Source organism: Chrysochloris asiatica, unplaced genomic scaffold, assembly GCF_000296735.1.
Source record: "Chrysochloris asiatica unplaced genomic scaffold, ChrAsi1.0 scaffold00038, whole genome shotgun sequence".
Classification (NCBI taxonomy): Eukaryota; Metazoa; Chordata; class Mammalia; order Afrosoricida; family Chrysochloridae; genus Chrysochloris; species Chrysochloris asiatica.
The window spans coordinates 9,310,795-9,317,467 of record NW_006408556.1 but is presented as its reverse complement, the minus strand read 5'-3'; positions in this window follow the sequence as shown (position 1 = coordinate 9,317,467).

The window sequence follows — 6,673 nt, the reverse complement described above, 5'->3', positions numbered from 1 at the left end:
AGCCAAAGACAAAAACTGGAGCGATGCAACAACTAGCCAAGGAATGCAAGAATTATCGGCAACCACCAGAAGCAAGACAGACGAAAGGAGGGGTTCTCTCCCGGAGCCATCAGAGGAAATGTGGCCCTGATACCTTGATTTCAGACTTCAAGCCTCAGAACTCAGAAAATCAATTTCTATATATTTAAGGCACCCATTTAGTGGTAATCTGTTGTTGCATCCTTAGGCAACCCATAGAGCCTGCAGTAGAAGTCTACAACCAAAGGCTGACTCTGGCCTCATGGGGCCACACTAGACTTCCTTACCCCTTGAATTTGGACTTGGCCTAAATTATGGATTGCTTTAGCTTGACCCTGTACTTACGTAGTTGTGCTCGCTTCTTAGACTCAGAGATTTACTTTGAGAAGATCATACTATTTATATAGACACCCATGGCCACTGAGTCAATTCCAACTCATAGTGTCCCTACACAAGGTTTCTAGGCCTGTAAATATTTACAGAAGCAGAAAGCCTCATGTTTCTCACTGGAAGCGGTGAGTTTGAACGGCTGACCTTGCAGTTAGCATTTCAATGCCTAACCGCGACACCACCAATAGGAATGTGCCAAACATATTTGCCCAGGGTGCCACACATCTTAGTTCCTAATTCATTTTCTATCCCAGGCTCTGCTCCTCCCTTGGGCCAAAATGAAGGCTTCCTGGTCCACAGCCTCATCTACACCCTAGTAAGTGTTTTTCCAGGCCTCTTACTGGGAAATGCCTTGCAGCTCTTGGGAGTGCGGTTTTCCTGCAATCTGTAAAGGTACAGGGATAGATGAGAGCATCTTTAATATGTAGCGTCCAGAAAAATCCCTTTAGCAATCACTCACCTTTTTCAGTTTTAGTGAGCATCCAGCTCCTTTTATGCTTCCTAGGCATTCACTGATGTCCCAGGACAAGTGGTCCCCTCCCTCCACTAAGATTCACCAAACCCAAGCCCACTACCATAGACTCAATTCTGCTTCACAGTGACCCTGTCTAGGGTTTAAGGCTTTACCAGAGCAGAAAGCCTCATTTTCCTCCCATGGAGCGACTGGGGTGTTTGAACGGCTGACCTCTTGGTTAGCAGTCCAGTAGGAGCTCCATCACCAGGCTCCTACTAAGATCCACAGATGGGCTGTTTCCCTGCAGGAGTTACAAACTGCAATGACCAAAACTAGGAATCTATGAGATACTGTCAGTTCCCTGCCCATATCCCTAGTCCACCCTGGAGGTTAGGTGCAGCCTTAGTGGACAGTCCCCATCCTGCCAATAGCTGCCTATTTCAAGCGCTTGCATCTCTCTGACGGAAGTCCATGTGCAGAGCAGACCAGCAGTGCAGGAGTTAACTCTGAGGGACGGGAGTTGGTGGGTGGATACCCCAGCTTCCTTTCCCCTCTGTAGGACAAAATCTCCCAAGGGTCCAGCAGTCAACTGCTCATCAATACACCCTATGTTGGTTGCCTTCCCTTCCTTGTCATGCGTCCCTAATCTACCATCCCTTCCTGGGATCACTCCCTGTCAGATTGTATCTCAAGTCTTCTGACAAGACATTTCAAAAGCACGGGTATGAGGTTCTGCTCTCAAGTTCTCTGGGATGGTTAAAAACAAGAGCCTTCACCCACCTTCAACCAGAGCTACCCCTCTCTCAACTGTGTTACATTTTGGGGCATAGTGGTTATGAATCAAGCTGTTTATCTCATGGTCAGCAGTCTGAAACTACCATCTATTTCAGGGGAGAAAGATGACGCTTTCTGCTCCCATAAAGATTTACAGCCTCAGAAACCCTGTCGCTATGAGTCAGAACTGACTCCATGGCACATAACAACAAGGAAAAATATCTGTGTGAAGAAGGAATCCTACTGCTTAAAAATAAATACATTCTGAATTAGATCAATAACAGGTTTGTTTGTTTGTTTGTTTGTTTGTTTGTTTGTTTGTTTGTTTGTTTTGAGCCTTTCCCTCAAGTTACCTCTTATCTTTCCCCATCTCTCTCTCTGTTGGTCACAGAGTTAAGCTGGACCTCCTCTGAAGACTCATACAAACATGTTACCCTCTGCCTCCACAAAGAATGCTCTTCTACACCTTTCACTGTCGGCGAACCTCCAAGAGCCCCAGAAGCCTCTAAGCCTCATTGGTGTATATATTAGTTGGACTCACTTAGAACGGTGGGATCTGAAACCAGGACTCCTCTCCACCTGCCCTTTTCCCTACAAGGGATATACCTGAGGCAGGTGGACCTTATCTCCCCCCTAGCTCCGGTTTGGAAAACACTCTTTATCATTTGTGCGGATATGTGTCTATTGAGCGAATCCATCAGTGAATACCTATGTTGGATGGCGGGGTGGGCGGCCCATCCTTTTCTTATCACAGGGTTCATTGGGATGGAAAGAGGCCCATGCTCAGCTGTTCTGTTTACTCTGCATTCTCTGCCCATTGTACATGAAATTGATCTGGGGGGGTTTGTTTTTCTTCTTTTTTCCTCCAATCTCCTGATTAGTTCAGCCTCAGAAAGTTCCTTATCATCCCCGGATGTCAGGCCAGCTCTGCCATCAGGCCTGGCCATGTCAGAGTCTCCATTAATTGATTTTGCCCTCCCCTTTTGGGAAGCACAAATTGGCTCTGCCCATTAACAACAATAATTCCCTGAAAGAGATTACATATCATGTCTGATGTCCATCTATCACTGACAGCAAGATAGTGCCACGTGGGGAGGAGGTGTTAGGCAGGGAGATGGAACATTGGATGGGCAGGTGTGGACAGTCCTGTAGGTTCCCACTTAAACCTGACCAAGTGCAGACCTCACGAGACCACAGGCAACTAGAAAAGAGTACCCTTCTGGACTAGTTCGTAATACACAGAAGGCACGCAATTAGCACACACTGAATGGGTGAAGGAAGGAGGGGCTTCCTCTAGGATTACAGTGCTTTCACGACCTCTTCAGTAGACCTCATCCCCCAAATGCCAACTGTGTTGCTTTTCTTTGGGTTTTGTAGTCTGGGGGCTTTCAGAAGTCCTCCATTAAGCTGGAAGTCCTCCTAAGAAAGACTGTCCTAAGCACCAGCTAGGTAACATCTTGTGGACTTTAGATCGTTAGCTGACAACCTCCGTGTAAGAGGGGAATACAAAAAGAACCCACCAGAAGAGAATAAAGAGGAAGGAACACCAGAAAGGAGAGAAGCAGCAGCCAGGAAGGTGGGAGACCACCAGGGTTCACACCGACTTCACCAGCATGCAGTCAGTACTGCATAGATAGGCAACCTGCCTGCGAAGAACCTGACACCACATCCTGAGAATGGAAAGGCACGGTGACAACTGATGCAGCCTCCCCAGACCCCACTATGACACGATTTCACTCTCTCCTCCCCGGCACATAGGCCATTCTCTTTTCATTCATTTCTTCCACTTTAGAATAGCAGCTATAGCTTATGAATAGTATCTTGATCCATCAGTGATGTTAATGTTGTTGTTAAGTGCCATCTAGTCTGTTCTGACTCATAGTGATACTGTATAGGGTTTCCGAGGAACAGCTTGTGGGTTTGAACAACTGATCTTCCAGTCCAGCATTTGTCCTACAGTGCCATTCTAGGAATCATCAAATGATATTTGAATGCCAAAGAGGTTTCTAAGTCCTACCTACGATCCTCTAGAACTCTTCACATATTGAGCTGCTCCAATGCAATAAAACACATTGATCCTTACATGGCCTCCGAGGTATAACTATAGTCCTTGCTTCGAGCCAGGGTCTAGTGAGGGTGTAGGAGAGAACCGCCAGCACTCTCTGCCCCATCTTCTGGAACGCATGAGGGAAAACCAGGCAAGGGGGAGTTTTGTGGCTTCAAATTCTCTCTTCTCCTTCAAGATAAACCCATTTACCTCAGGTGCTGTGCTCATGATCTAGCACTACTATAACAGAAATATCTCAAGTGGAGGACTTTGACAAACAAAAATCTATACTCTCACAATTTAGGAGGCTGGAAGTCCAAATGCAGAGTGCCGGCTCTAGGGGAAGGATCTCTCTGTTTGTGGGATCTGGGAAAGGTCCTTGTGTCCTTCAGCACCTGTCGGCCCAGCATTCCTTGGAGATCTCCATGCATCCTGGCATCACTGTTCCCCTGGATCTAGAAGTTTCATAGCACAGGGACCCCAGGTCCAAAGGACACACTCAGCTCTTCTTCCTTGGTGGTAGTAGCTTCCTCCATCTCCGCTCAACTCTCACCCCTGTTAGCTCTTGTAAGATAAAAGGCATTGCAGGCCACACCCCTGGGAGTCTCCCTTACATCAGATCAGGGTCCGTGGTGGGATAAGCGCTCAATTGCTAACCACAACGTCTCCGTTCAAATGCACCAGCCACTTTTTGGAAACTCTGCAGGATCGCTATGAGTCTGAACTCGAGGTCACTTAACAACAACATCCCATCCTTAATCATTTTACTTGTTTATCACATCAGATGCATCATGGGGGGGATCATCACATAACTGCCTAACCACTGAGAATCATGTCCTAGCCAAGCTGACACGTTGTTGTTGTTGTTGTTAAGTGCCGTCGAGTCAGTTCTGACTCATAGCAACCCTGTATAGGGTTTCCAAGGAGTGGCTGGAGGGCTTGAATTACCACCTTAAAGTCTATCCTACAGCTTATCCTACAGCACCACACCAAGACTTGGGGGAGCACAACCCAATCCAAGACAGGGAAACTCTGGGGCCATATGAGGCAAAGCTTGTATGGAATGGTTTCAGCAGTTCCTCCCAGATGCCTCAGAAGAACCCAGAACCAGGGTTCCTTCCACATTCCCATCACTCCACACTCAGACAGGGCCAAGTCTAACCCACATAACAGATGAGGTGCTGCACAGGAGGCACCTCAGCCAGGGCTGGAGTACCAAACGCAAGGTAATTACAGGTATACTTACTAGTGATTGCTTACTAATCTGGTAAGCATGGGATTACTCGTGCTTACTTACTAATCTGTAGTGAACTTGTTCATTAGCTATTAATAATTCAGCACTAATAAGCCCATGCTTACCTTGCTTGTTAGGTAAGGACTTCTGCCTTCCTCCATCACCCATCACCATATCAGGATGGTCTTCTTAATGTTCGATTTATACATCCTTCCATTACCTCAACTCGTTGCTTTTTGTTGTTATTGATGCTTTTATTTGGGGGTTTACAATGGATGAAAAACACCATGTCAATCATTCATATACTGAAAGTAGTAAAATTTCCCCCTTGCTTTCAGTCTCTGTAAAATCTCTCTCTTTCTATCTCTTTTCCTCCCTCTCTCCCTCTTTACTCCTCCTCCTCTTTTTCTTATTATAGAAACAATCGTTCCTTGACGTGGACATACAACCACAGTACCTGTCACACCATAACCCCTTCCAACTGATACTAGTGCGCATGACGGTATCTCTTGCCCTTGGTAGCAGCAGAGTAGCCAAGGGTGGCACTTCACCTAAGTTTGACCCATCCTCATTCCACCAGACACCTGAGAGTGGCTAATGTGAAAAGATGCATTTGGACTCTCAGCCTCTCCATAAAAGATTTGAGCTGAGAAATGCGTAGACAAGCACAGGGCACTGGGAGCTGATGCTGACCAGATGCCAGAAGGACAGCCCTCTGAGGCAAAGAAATGGAGGACAAAAAGAGGGGAACAGTGGCCAGCAGGGGTAGGTGGAGAGGGCGCCGCACATCAGGAGAGTGGTGCAGCTGTGCTAATGTGGAGAGTTAGAAATGAAGATGCAGACTCAGTCATTCCAGAACGCTGGCTGTTCCTAAGTTTCTACAATACATTATCACAGTTTCTTGAAATAACCGGAGTATGTCCTATTCCTTCCAACACAAAGAAACCTTAAACAATTAAAAAACAAAACTACTCATGCAACCATTGGGAAGTAACAAACCACCCAAAGTGCCTTAAAGAAACAAAATTGCTTCTAGCATTAAAAAACAAATTCTAAAAGATATGTGTGTGGACATTTTTGAGCGTGTTGGTGAATTTCATGACCTTTCCTTCGTGGGCACGAGATGGCTATGGAGGTTCATTCATGCTCTGCATTCAAAGCAGAAGAGGGGAGGAGATGAGACCAGCTCTTTGAATGGATAAGCAAAATGAGGCATAGACTCACAATGGATATTGTTTGTTGTTGTTAAGTGCCAACAACCCAACCTTACAGTTAGCAGTCCAGTGCTCATCCTACAACACCACACCAGGACCCCACTCTAAATAGAATGGGAGTCTGGAGGTAGTGCTGTAGGATAAACACCGGACTGCTAACTGTAAGGTTGGGTTGATGGCACTTAACAACAACAAACAATATCCATTGTGAGTCTATGCCTCATAGTCTATGCCTATCCATAAGGTCAGCAGTTCAAAACCATCAGCTGCTTCTTGGAAACCCGATACAGGGTCATTGTGAGTTAGAACCAACTCAAAGGCACTTAAACAACAACAAAGAGAAATTAAGTTTTGATATATGCTATGAAATGGATCCACCACTCGTCAGTCAGTTTGTTGTACTGTGGTGGCTTGTGAGTTGCTGTGATTCTGAAAGCTATGCCACTGGTATTTTAAATACCAGCAGGGTCACCCATGGTGGACAGGTTTCAGATGAGCTTCCAGACGAAGACAGATGAGGAAGAAAGAGTGACGAACTAGTT